The sequence below is a fragment of the Patella vulgata genome, chromosome 4, assembly GCF_932274485.2.
Source record: "Patella vulgata chromosome 4, xgPatVulg1.2, whole genome shotgun sequence".
NCBI lineage: Eukaryota > Metazoa > Mollusca > Gastropoda > Patellidae > Patella > Patella vulgata.
The window spans coordinates 78,316,528-78,329,635 of NC_065882.2; the positions used below are offsets into that span (position 1 = coordinate 78,316,528).

Genomic DNA, 13,108 nt, shown 5'->3' on the forward strand with positions numbered 1-13,108 from the left:
TCGATTGTTCTCACGAGTTTGTGTTTGCACGTGTTGTTTTTCAGGTTTTTCATATTTATATGCCCAAAAGTCACGTGATCCACGTGGATTTACAATTTTATGAAATTAAAGGCTTCTTACTACTTACTATCGTTAGAAACACTTTAAAATTTATTTGACGTACCAGAAAAATTTTTTTGTTGAAATTCATCAGTGTCAAGTTTTTAATTTGGCTGAGTATATATTAGAAGATAGAAATAAAAATGAAAATATATTAGAAGATAGAAATGAAAATATATTAGAAGATAGAAATGAAAATATAAAACCGATCAGACGGCACTAAGCCAAGGGAAAGAAAGAAAAAATATCAAAAGAAAGATGAAAGTAAATGGAAAAGAAATAAAGATAAGATTAGGAGAGTCAAAGAACTTGAATATCAGACAAAGAAAGGTTTATTTATGGGTGAGAGAAAGATCGGAATGAAATGCAATTCGGCATTCTGTAAGAAATCTAGGAAAAGAGGATGTTCAGAAAATATGAGAAGAGATATATTTACTAAGTTTTGGGTTGAGTTGCGTAACTGCACGAGAAGCGTCAAGTTTTTGTTTCAGCTTTGATAAAACGAGTTGATATTAAACAGAAGAAAACGGAAGTCGGTCCAAGAAGAAATTTTTCGTGGACGTATCATCTTCCACATGCTGGTAAATCGTATCAGGTATGTAAGCAGATGTTCTCCTCCACGTTAGGGGTATCAGATAGAACACTTTCAAATTGGGCTTAGGCATAGAATTGGTAGAGAAACCAACACGCGTAACAAGAAATAAAGCTAAAGAATTTGATCTAGAATTTCTTTATCAGTTTCTGTCATCACTTTCGACAGTAGAACCTCACTATTGTAGGGCTGCCTATGCGGACTAAAGGTTTCTGGAGCCTGGTACTTCAGTTATAAATATCTACCAGGAGTATGTAAAATCTGCTAAAGCAAAAGATACCCATGCCCTAAGCTACCCAATTTTTCATCGCATTTTTAACGAATCTAGATACTCTGTATTTGTTCCCAGAAAGGACCAATGTGACGTATGTATTGGTTTCAAGCACCAAAATATAGAAGTATCAGTATATAATAACCACGTTTTCGCAAAAGATGCTGCTAGGAATAAGAAGAGAGATGACGTACTTAACAGTTTTAAAGATGAATCTCTGGTATCTGTGTGGTCCATGGATTTACAAGCCATTCTTCTATGCCCTAAAACTGATGCAAGCTGCATGTATTACAAAACAAAACTAAAAACGCATAACTTTACTATCCACAACATGAATTCATGTGATGGTTACAACTACGTATGGGACGAATGTAATGGAGACCTAACAAGTGATGTTTTTGCCTGGCATCAGTACTCGCATTTCAAGCAACATTTGGAAAAATCTCCCAAAATAGAAAAATTAATAATTTGGTCAGATGGCTGTGGCTATCAAAATAGAAATTCCGTTGTGTCTAGTGTGTATTATCATCTCGCAAATAAAATGGGAATTACCATAATTAAAAAATTCTTGGTTGCTGGGCACACCCAAATGAATCTCTGGTATCTGTGTGGTCCATGGATTTAGAAGCTCTCAAAACTGTTATTCCGCCTGAGATTCATGCTTTTTATGACAATCTCCCTTGTGAGTGAAATCTGCCATAACATTGTAAAAGCCTATGTATATTTACTCATTTAAAATAGTCAATTTTAAGATGAGATCCTTATGAATGAACTACTGAAATAATAATTTACATTATGTCTTAATTTATTCAATGTTTATTTTTTAATTTTAATCCATGATGATAAATTTTAATGTTGTATATCAGGGGCCTATTTCACGAAATTTTAACTAAGATAGAATCCAAATTTTAGTAATTTGATTGGATAACATTCGATTGATTTTAGTGCTTAGCCAATCAAAATTGAAGTATCTACTAAAATTTGGATTTTATCTTTAATTAAAATTTCGTGAAACAGGGCCCAGATTGGTGATTAAAACATTTTTATTGTTAGCTTGCTCTGTATTTTGATGATATTTTGCAATTTGTTTGATTCCTAAAGAATATTCACACAGTTACATTAGCTAATGATAAGGCGATGTATGACATCATTCATAACTGAAGTTACAAGTTCCAAGTGTTCATTTACGTGCACGAGAACGAAAACACGTGACCTATTTTTATCGTCCAACCCGGATGACAGGAATCTGGTCCATACCACATTTTGGTAAACCGTATCGAAACCCGTTCAAATTTAGCTACAATGTAAACACGATGGTTCAGTGAGTAAGACGCTGACTACCTAGCCTGCGGGTCGCGGGTTCGCTCTCGGTGTTGGCCAAGAAAGTTCATCGTGATTTTCCGTCGGGGTTTATCCTTGTCGATGGTGCAGGACGGAGGGTCTGGTAAAGACATCTGTCTAGTTCAGATGGAAAAAAACGAGGTCCCGTGAACACAGATGTACACGTAAAAGAACACTTGGCAGAACGTATTTAGTATAAGACTAGGATGTAGCGCTGCCGTCTAGGCAAAATTTCCCTCAAAGCACACATATGGCGTATGCCGTTTTTATTTCATTTTGCTTATTTCATCTATTTGTCACTATAAAGATGAAAATTCATTGTTCCTGTTTTTTTTACCTATTTTAGCAACTTATACTCTACAAGCAATCATTCCGAATTGATTCATGCACAGAAACCGTTAAGGTTATTCCAACCATAATACTGTTGTTAACAAACGATTTATATGACATACTTTGACTATGTGTAGATCAATCCAATTCAATTATTTTTCCGTGAAAGTCTTTACTTGTCTTTGTGACCACAGTAATGCGGCATTCTAGTTCCATAAATCCATAATACACTATTATCTTGATTAATTTAACGACTACCTATTTCCTATAATAATAGTCAAGTGAGGCAAGAATTGCCTAAGTCAGTTTTGTGCAAATACAAAAATTGCCTAAGTCATTTAATAACATGATAAATGCACACATTACAAAAATACCATACCCATTTGCTGAAGATCATATTAATATAAGGTAAAGCAAAATTTGAACTTAATGCGATCACAACCTTTAATTTAAAACAGTTTTTTGTCTCTCCTGGAAAATTCTGTAAAAATGACTTGGGCAATTTTTGCTTCAGCTTGACGATATAATGCACAAATAACATAGATATGAAAACAGATTGGAGATATAAAAAACAAAAAAAAGACAAACAAATAAAAAACACACCCGATAACATAAATTGTAGATCACCTATATGTAAGTGGCATAATTAAGTGTATTGATTAGGTCGTGATATATCTATGTGTATTATTGTAAGTTTATCAAAAGTTAATGTTTGATATACGCTCGTATTATGCTACAATAGTTAGACTGTTGGCTATTTCGATTGGACGGTTACGTGCAACATGTTAAAGCAAAATGAATCGGAATGATATTTGTTTTAAGAGAACTGTGAATATACTAAAATCTTAATTCGTCACAAAAATTACAATTAAAGAGGACGTGACATTCTTTTGTCGACTCAGTGATTTGAACATTTAATACATAATCTTTTGTCAGCCGGAAAATGTTGTAATATAAAGACTCTTTCTATTCCAAGACAGTGCTGTGTCTTAGACGTATTATTGCTCTTTTCAACTTTGTAGAGCGTAGAGTGTTGGATTTACAAGGGGTGTCCCAAAAGTTTCCGGCCTCACCATAAACTTCAACCAATCTGTTCAGTTGCTAGACAAGTATCGCAGCAGGTGCTTGAAAGGGAAAACATGAATTCCATGACCCTCTCCGTAATTGCTCTCAAATTGAAGAAAACCAAGTGCAGAGCCGTGATTAACTACCCTCATTTGAAAAAGTCTACGTCAAAGCAAATGCATGATGATATGACAAAAACATTACTTTACAATGCTACGTGGTATAGTAAGCCTACAGTCAAACAGCGGTGTGCCGAATTTACAAGGGGTAGGATCAGCTCAAGACGAACCATGGTCTGGTCGTCCTTGTGAATTGACCATCCAAGAGATCTTTGATGCTGTTCTCAACACAATAATGCAGGAAAAGCTGGTAACCGTTAGACAGTTAGCTACTGCACATGACATTAGCAAAACATCAGTGGAACGAATAATCCATGAACATTTGCATATGAACACTGGGTGCCTGCCCAGAATGTTGTCTACGAGATAAATCCACGCCATTTCTTGGGTCATATCGTTACGCGGGATGAAACCTTGGTTCACATGTTAGACCTAGAGACAAAAAGTCAAAGTATTCAGTGAAAGCACTGACATCACCAACGCCCAAAACGATCAAAAGAACATCTTGCAGTGGAAAGGCCATAGCCACCGTAATTATGATAAGATTATCTAAAGAAGGGTTCCACCATAATACTACATATTGCACAGATGAATTGCGCCGGTAGCTTGATCAAATCAAAGAAAAATGCCGAGGTATACGTCGCCGAAGTGTCTGGTCTGGCTGATCCGGTACAATGCTCCAGTTCACACGGTTCACGCAGCAGCGAGCGTTGCACTGGAATATGGCTTCAAGACCCACCCCTCCCCACCACCTGTCTATCAGCCTATTCTGCAGATATACCCCCACCCCCACAACTCATATCCATCCCCAGAGGACATATAATCTGGGTTTCTAACGGGTTAAATATACTGGTGAAACGTTGGATAGCAGTTATTTGTTATTATGTCTGAATGCCACTATAATTTTTGTTGAAACAAGTTTTAAAATATGGCCCATGTTCCATCTCGCCCCAGTATACGTCCAAATTAGAAAACATATTTCAAGGGCTGCAATTTTATTGTTCTGTTCAGGTATTAAATACGATAGTGAAACAATTACGAAACTCGGGTAGGCTGCACGTGATTCGTGACACATAGGATCATAGTATATTGGATTACAAATATTGCGAAACAACTAGAGTAAAGATATCTGATATTTGACAATCTTAATATTAATTAGGCAATAACACAATTAGATGTACCGAGAGAGAGAAAGAGAGACATTAACGTCCACTCGACACAAACAAGTCATTTTGGGACTAACACATGGTTCAATTTCATTTCAATAATTCGCTGGCGCATGGGTGTCTTTAGCAGTGGGAGGAAACTGGAGGACCTGGAGAAAACTCACGAGGTTGGATAGGCGGGGAATCGAAACCACAACCAGACAGTCTAGGTAACGACAATATGTGGGCGTATACAACAAACTATAAAATTATATAAAGTTGTACTGTGTTTTATTCATCAGAAGTTTATCGGTACATTTAGATATGTATATTATGCACAATAATTTTATTTTTCTACAACAAAGTTCATATTAATTCTTATACTAACTCCAATCAAAAGGTCACCTTTATTATCCATGATTACATGTAGCCTCTGATAGTTATTTGCTTTGCCGGCAATATCATTTCGATGGACGCGGACGTTAAAGATACATTATGTTAGATTTAGATAAAGAGGTGACCGTTCTTGCTATAATAGTTCAAAAATAAATCATGCAAAATGAATATCTTGAAAATTTCTGAGCCAAGTTATCAATGTTTGTATTTTTGATAATAATTATGTGTGCATTGATTGTTTATTATGGTAATTATGGTAATGAATCATTAACCTAGTTAAAATCTCGAGTCGAGTATCCGATGGCACCGATGGTTGATTATGGTCTTGTCCTGTCAATAAATGTCTAATTAACATTTAAGGCCTAAATTTAGCTCTTGAATAATGTATCTGTAATAATATTGAATAAACTATTTGGCATCCTTTGTCATTGCAGTTTTGTCTCTGAAAGAAAATCCATTTAATATGAATATGTGATTTTGTAGGTTACAAAACATTCTTCGATTTGACGTGTAGTAAGTTGGGCATGTTCGAAGTAGATCGTGTGCAAATGTAGACAAATGAGCCAAGCCTTCGCCGAGATATCCTGTTTGTGATAATAATTTACGAATCATGCAGATGATTTTAGCAGTATTCAACTCATGTTGGTTTCGTATAATGAATATTTTGAATATGGGATCGTCCCAAATTAATTAGATTGTATGCTTCGCGAGAGTGGCAATGTAACTTTAATCCTAGTAAGCTCTATCGAAACACTATTTGGGGGAAATTTGAAATTTCTTATTTCAAATAATTGAGTATGCTGTGCATTTCATCCATATGAAATTCATATTTCAAATCATTGAGTATGTCGCGCATTTCATCCTTATGAAATTAATGTTTCAAATAATTGATTACGTAGTGCATTCATCCACGAAATAATAAATGCCACGCTCTAAATAATATTGCCTTAGAGAACGTGACTTTATACAAATACCTTCTACCCTTCTCTTGTGTCACTAGATTCACCGCCGTTTGTTTAATATTCAAGCGAAATATCTAGGGGTTTGTCATATAGGTTTACCGGGGCTGGCTGAAAAATTATAAGCCTGAAAAGGATATGCCGATTGGGTTGAAACAAACTTTTACCATCAACAAGTACAATCATTAAATGACATAAGAACTCAAACAGTATTTAATTAATATTGTTGTCCTATCAGGCCATCTTGTAAACCTACCCATTGAAATCACCAGTAAAAAAGCGGGCTGCGGAATTTAAGCGCGGTAGAGAGAGCTTTGGTGATGACCAGCGCCCTGGAAGGCCATCGACAGCAATTATTTAAGAAAACATTACCCGGGTGCATTACATGGTGATAGCTGATCGACTCAACGATTGGCCACTCGGCATATGCCAGTGTGGTGGTCATCTCTCATGAGAGGGGTGCGAGCAGATTATCGCCAATGAATTAGGAATGACAACCATTTCTGGAAGATGGGTGCCATAGCTCCACACTGCGGATCAGAAACGTGTCAGATTCCGGATCCTGACCGACATCCAGGCCTTGCAACATCGTTGGCAAACGTGTCTACACCTCTAAGGGAACTCCGTAGGGAAATTAATGGAAACCATCGACCTTGGACAGGTCTTACACAAATCTGTTTCACAGAGGATTACGAAATTCTTCTAATATCTCTGTAAAAAATGACTACCTTCAACACATGACGTCTCATCACGCGGCGTAAATCATTGACTCAATGGCGCGTGCATTGTTTACATAAGACGTTCTAGTTCGGGCAGAATGGAGTCTTTTACTCATTTTAATACCCATTTACACTAAATAGGAAATAATTCTTACCTACAAATACGTCAAACGTCTTTATTTATTTTTTTAATACATAAAAAAATGTTTTAGAATTTAATTTGTCGGAGGAAAAAAAGTTAATATTTGTGGCTCATTAAGTCGCATCGATGTCATCCTTATCAGTGATTGTAGCGGAATAGCGAAAATTCACTGCTGATCAGTGTGGTCTTACACAGATAGACTTACAACTTTTCAGCCAGCCCTCGTGCCTTGTCAGCTATGAGGTCTGGGGCCTAGCATGTCGGAAAAGCCGTGGTCCCGTGTTTCCCGGGCTGCACGTTAAAATATATTCTTTCAGTTGGAAATTGAAATAAGGCCAGGCCGTAGCGGTTCTGTCAGGAGCAACTTTGCTTCTAGCAACTGCATGGCGTATTTTTATTGGTGTTTATTTCATTTACCCCAATCTGTGTCAATATGCTGAAATTTCAATATATTTCAGAATATTTATACTTACCAATAACATATTAAAAGGTTGTAATGGCGTATTCTATTAAAATAAGTAGCTTTTAAAAAATAGTTCAATTTTCGCACACTTTAATTGGCTGTAATCAGAGTGTGTTCCAAATTCTGCTAGTTTTGGATTTTCTTTTTCTTTTTAACTTAGTTCGAAATATATTATAACCATAAGCTTTAAATTATAGTAGCTTATCTAATTAAAACCGATACACACACACCGAATCAAAACAATACAAAAACAAACGGGAAAAAAACCCAAAAAAACAAATTCAATCCAAAACTAAATATATTATTATGATTTATTTAATCAAATTGGTTAACTTATAAACCAACATATTGTTTGAAACCAGCGGCTGCCAGGCAGGATACGCCCACATTTTCGAGAGATGGATAGAGAACAAGCTAAAAACAAAGTGATTTTTCCTACAATCAAGGGCCACAATTCAGGAAATTACAATTCTATATGCGCAAATATCGAAAGGAACCGAGATCGTTGGGGTATAAACTTACATTTAAAGTTTCAACAAAATCGGATAAAAATTGTGACCTCTATAGGGTCCACAACCTTGATATACCATATTTTTACGCTATTTGAGAACGAGGGGCGGCCATTTTGTCTGTCAGGTTTGGACCGATTTTCACGAAATTCGAACTCAGCCGTCTTTAGGGTGTAACGGTGATATCATAATACGTTTTTTTTTTTTAAATCGGATAAAAATTATTACCTCTATAGGGTCCACAAGCTAAAAACGCAATTTTTCGTACAATCAGGGGCGATAATTCAGGAAGTTACTTTCCGGTATGCACAAATATCGACAGGAACCGAGATCTGTGGGTTATAAACTTACATTTCAAGTTTCAGCACAATCGGATAAAAATTGTGACCTCTATAGGGTCCACAACCTTGATATACCATATTTTTACGCTATTTGAGAACGAACGGCGGCCATTTTATCTGTCAGTTTTGGGCCGATTTTCACAGAATTCGAACTCAGCCTTCCTTAGGGTTTAACGGTGATATAATGATACGGTTTTTTAAATCGGATAAAAAAATTATTACCTCTATAAGGTCCACAAGCTAAGAACGCGATTTTACGTACAACCAGGGGCCATAATTCAGGAAGTTAAAACCAAATCGGATAGAAATTGTGACCTCTACAGTGTTCACAAGCTAAAAACGTGATTTTTCATACGGCCATTATCCATGAAGTTACAGTCCGATACATGCCAATATCGACAGGAACCGAGATCTTAGGGTGATAAACCTATATTTCAAGTTTCATTGAAATCGGATAAAAAAATTGTGACCTGTAGACTGTTCACAAACAATTGTGGACGGACGGACGGACAGGGGCGACGACAATATACGTCCACATGAAAATGTGAGCGTATAAAAATAGATCAAATTATAATGTTATGTTTTATGTGTAAAGGGGATTCACCCTTTTCTCCGAATTTGGATGTCACATCGTGTTGATTCATGGTCTAGAATCGATGAAGGGGGGGGGGGGCGAATTTATATGGTCTGCCAAGGATTTCCGAATATTCACAGTTTCAGGTGGATGTTTATGTAGCTATTATAATGGTAATTCACTTAAGTGAAATTCTCTGTTTGAAGAAACACTAATTTAATATTGATGATCATGCTCATACAAGACTGTGAACACATTTATACTACAGCTTGTTGTTCGCTAAAAACGGATAAAATCGATCAATAAATATTATGTGTAAAATGCATCGAGACCATTCTATGTTATGGATATAGGTTAAGAATCCGGTTACGCCTTGAGATAAATACACGGTGACTCATACTGATAGTGAAACCATAAACAGGAAATAAGTGCTAAGATTATTTTTCTCACCAAATTGTTAGCTTACTACTGGGTAACGTTTCGAATAACCTTTTGTGTATCATTGCTTCATAACGACCAGAGAAGCCTAAATGTCAGCCAGTGGCCCAATAAATGAGAATTTAAGTCCACAAAGTTATGTGCTGTGAATTAAATGCCATTAAAACAGTCCCCAAATTTGTTTCTTCAGATAGTCCTATAAACCTGTCAATATTTTGATCATAGTTTAAAAAATCCTAAACTAGGTTCAGAGTTGTCTTCTACGATAGATTATACTGCAGTTACACAGGAAATGACAGAAGGTGTTAAATATTTTTTTAAAACGAAAATAACATCATGCAATTCTCAAAAATCTCCGAAGCCTTCGGAACTGACATAACAGAGTGATGATTTTGACACTCCCGTGTGTAACAATATAATACTACATTCAATACTATAAACGTTAACAACAAACAAGGCCATGGAAAGTAAGGCGTCATGACATGTGACTGTGTTTATTAAAAGCAATTAAAATATATATTTTTAAAATCAGTGTCTATAGGTTAAATTAAAATATCAAACACTCAAAGAACTGGCGATAATTCAAATTAAATAACAGACAAGTAATACAAAAAAATATTCAGTTCAAATTACAAGTAATACAGAAATACACTCAGTTTAAATTATAAGTAATATAAAAATACATGCTGTTCAAATTACAAGTAATACAGAAATACATGCAGTTCAAATTACAATCTGATTAAATCTATATTTCGTTTCGTTGTTTTATATTCCAAATGGCCTCCACAACCAAAGCCGTTTTTCAGTCAATGTAGTTCCGTTTTTCGGGCACAAACATCAGAGCATGGGGAATATTAAGTTGTTTTTTTGCTTAACATATTGTAATTTATATTGTTATGTTATTGTGTAATTAATTAAAAATAAACAATCATCACAGCTTTGTGAAAAATTGGTTTTAGTTAATGATGGATTCATTTTAAAAAGAAGATTGATCCCATATGCTTATGTCCACAAAGTTAAATGAAAATAAGTAGAACAAAATTTTGAACTACAAAAACGAAACGAAATGGATTCTGTGTTTTAATCAGATTATTCAAATGCAACAACAGGCAAGCAATACACTAAACTAAAGAGCACGGAATCCATAAAATAATTGGATGAAATTTAAATATTAAACCAATATCTTTGTTATCAATAGAGAACTTTATTCTTGATATAGTTGAATAGCATCTGATAAATTCTGAAAATAGAGAAAAATGAAATGATGTAAGACAAGTAGAACAGCAAATTTAAAAGGGTATAAAGATTGATACATGGAACGACAGGATGGTAGCCTAACTATAACTTGTACTGAAGAAATTCTCTTTCCGCAATAATAATTTGCCTATGCGGGAAATTGATTTGCAACGGTCAAGTGTTATGTACGTGTATGTCAACGTGGACACCTGACTTAGCCCTTGCCAGCCCCCCCTCCCCGTTTTTGCATTAATGACAAGGGCGGACCACACCGCACAATACGGAGAACACCAGGTTAGAGAGCCAATGTCTCACTCACTGAGCCACTACGGCTACAATTTTGTTAATAAGCCGACTTTAGTAGGGAGGTTGGATGGCCGAATGGTTAGTACGTGCGCGCTGTATCATAAGGTCTGTCACTGAGTCAACTGACGTGGTTTCGATTACTCGGTTGTACGTGACAAGGCGTAGGGTAGCCTGTCAAAACTCGTGGGTTTTCTTCAGGTCCTCCGGTTTCCTCCCACTGCTAAAGACCCCTGCACGCAAGTGAATTATTGAAATAAAATTAAACCATATGTTAGTCCCGAAATGGCCTAGTTTGTGTCGAGTGGACGTTAAACCCCATTTCTCTCTCTCTCTCTCTTTTTTCTCTCCCTCACTCTCTCGTTATTATTTCCGTCATATACATTGAAATAAATCTACAACTTAGTATTGTACAGTAAGTTCTATTTGTATTCATTTAGAAGTTAAGAAATAAAACAAGATTTATTTTTATTATAGCAAGTTCACATAAACAGTCCTTTGATTAATAAAATTAAAAACAAAGAAAAACAAAAACTTACAATGTTTTCCAAAACAGAATTACAAAACTGGTCCCTGCAATTTAGATCCATCTTCGGATGCTTTAATGACTTTAATTTTCCCATGTAGTGGTGGCAACAATACTTCATCTTCAGAAGAGTAAAAAGAAAAATCCCTTATGAACGCCCCAGTTTCTGGCTTTCTGAATTCGACTTGCATGTTGTTCTCTTTTTTGTGCGGACAATCCTTCCTCAAACTGGTTGAAGTAAACATGTTTAGGTGCATCGACTTATCTTCTTGCTTTCGGTATTTCTCCGCAAGGAAACTAGGCTCCCATCTGTAAAGAACATCACGTAACGTTTTATCCCCTTTTTTCTGAAATTCCCCCAATTTAATCAACGCATTACGTAAAATTCTTTTGGCATTTGGAAAACGTCCTCCTGTTAGATCACTGTCTCGAAAATCTTCATTTAATTCGCTATAAAATTTAGGATCCTCTTCTTTCCCTTCATAGGTATATGCCATGATTAACTTGATCTCACTCTTCTTCAGTGTTGTTTTGTATTGATGGACAAGTTTAGACAGTTGACTCTTTTCCCTACCGGCTGCAGTCCAAGCTTTCTGGAAAGAGGGATTATCGTCTGCTTCTCTATCCAGTTCATCTTCTAAGGTTTTTTCTGATTCTGTTGTTGGTTTGGAGAAAGCTGCTATTCCTAATCTACTATTGTACGGAACCAGATCAACTCCACCCTCAAACCTCATGCGAGGGTTACCTTCAATTGACATAGCCATGATGACAAATTAATAAGTTATGCGCTGATAGTTGAATCCAACGACGACGTTTTAATACAGTCAACCCAAATTGTTGCTGAATTAAGCTCTATGTGTAATTGAAAAAAATTCTTCCTTGTATAAAAATAGTCCGAGAAACTTCCCTGTCTCTAAAAATAGCATAATATCGTGAATAGAAAGTGTTGCTGAGGATGGATTCTGGGAAAAACCAATTTCTCTACCAATGACTGAGTTATACGCTGATAGTAGAAACTACGTAATTCAGATCATTTTGAATTTGTCATCTTACCTGAGTTTATAATTATTATGATTTTTATCTTTTTCAGAAATTCATATCTATATTTGATTTATCTATCCATGTCCTTGAATGATTTCAACCATTCAAACATTTCACTAAATGAGACTGAAAATGATGTAGTATGTGATGGTATTTGGTAGTGTTTAGTTAGTATTTGGTGGTATTGGGTAGTATTGGGTAAATTGTCCTGTCGGTGTGTACATATTTCATAAACCCTACACTCAGGCAATTTTGAAACTAGAGTTGAATAGCGACATTGTGTTAAGAACGAGCGAGGTAGAGTGTGCATATAATAAGTAATGCCCCATTTCTATTTGAAACAGATCGAGTATATTAAGAAACATCATTTTCCCGAGAAATACTAATTCCCTGAGAATACGAGACTGTGATATGGTATAAAGTGTACTAGGCCGGTGGCTGAAGGGGGGGGGGGGATCGCCACCCGAGCTGTGAATGTATGAGACCAAGTTTTTCTAGA

General features: G+C 35.8%; 1 long non-coding RNA gene across 1 annotated transcript; it reads right to left on the minus strand.

Annotated features, from left to right (window-relative positions):
* Positions 1–9,966: 9,966 nt before the first annotated feature.
* Positions 9,967–12,469, minus strand: LOC126819392 (uncharacterized). The gene is made up of 2 exons (XR_007679597.2): positions 11,582–12,469; positions 9,967–10,743 (listed from the first exon to the last, which is right to left on the minus strand). It is a non-coding gene; the product is annotated as an uncharacterized LOC126819392 (long non-coding RNA).
* Positions 12,470–13,108: the final 639 nt, after the last annotated feature.